Source organism: Haliaeetus leucocephalus, unplaced genomic scaffold, assembly GCF_000737465.1.
Source record: "Haliaeetus leucocephalus isolate CR32 unplaced genomic scaffold, Haliaeetus_leucocephalus-4.0 Scaffold2, whole genome shotgun sequence".
In the NCBI taxonomy this organism is placed as follows: Eukaryota; Metazoa; Chordata; class Aves; order Accipitriformes; family Accipitridae; genus Haliaeetus; species Haliaeetus leucocephalus.
Genome location: NW_010972438.1, coordinates 11150660 through 11151788, shown reverse-complemented (window position 1 = coordinate 11151788; position 1129 = coordinate 11150660).

Genomic DNA, 1129 nt, shown 5'->3' with positions numbered 1-1129 from the left:
GCCGCTCCCCGCCCCGCCCCCGCCGGGCCGAGGAGGGGCAGCGCCTGCTCACGGCCCCGGTTAATGCCAGCAGGTACACGCGTGGGCGTGTCCGGCCGAAGCGGGCCCGCAGGGAGGGCGTTCGTCCTCCCCGGCCGCTCCGCTACCCCGGGGTTGGCGGAGAACCCGCCGCCCCGGGCGGTCAGCAGGCCTTCCCCACCCGCTCGGTGGGGCCGGAGCAAGTCCGTCGCCGCCGACGCGGCTCCACGGGCACTGGGAGCAGCAGGGGCCCGTCCAGCCGCTCTCCCGTGGCCCGGAGGCGCGGGGCCGGGGTGCGCCGGCTCGGGCGCCCCGGACTACCAGCCCGAGGGGCCTGTACGCTGGCGACTGCCCTGCGAAATCCTCCCCCCGGCCCCGGCAGCCTCACGCTGGCCCCAAAACCCCAGCAGGGAGCAGACCGTCTCGGGCCAGTTTTTTTTCCTCAAGGCAGCCGAGACGCAGCGCGTTAGCGGCAGCTGTTGCTGAAGTCAGCTTTCATGAAAAGCTCCCGAGGCCGCCTTCTCTTCCAAGTCTTGTCAAGGTTCGCAGCCGCTTCGCAAATCGGACACGCGCCGATGAAAACGACTTTGCATTCCCCCGCAAGAGCAAAGGAGCTGCCTGCCGCCGTAACGGCGGTGTCCGTTAACCCGGGTACAAACAGCAGGAGCTGGCTCTGTGCCTGCGCGACGGCGCTGGCACCGTCCCCGCTCCCACCCCGGGCACAGCAGCCACTGCCGCTCCCCAGCGCGCACGGCCGTGCTACCCTTCACCTCGCCACTGCTACCGCGACTGGCTTTGTGTGTGCGGTCACACCCCGAGAGGGGCTTCTTTAATTAACACCCGCTTCAGAATTCTTTACGAAGAGCAGCGCCACGGTCACCCCCGCTCAGCGGTGCCTGCCAGCGCCTGCCCCGTCTCTCTGCGGGCCTAAAGGTGGTTTACGCCTCTCCGTCCCCCAGCTCGCTGCGGCCCCGGTGCTGGGGAGCACAGCCCGCCCCACGCCTGCGGTGCCTCGGCCGCGCCCAGCCCGTGCGCCGGGCCCCGCTCCTCCCGCCGCACCGCTGCCGCGCCAGGCCCCGCTTCGGGCTCGCACCGAGAGCCAGGCGGCTCC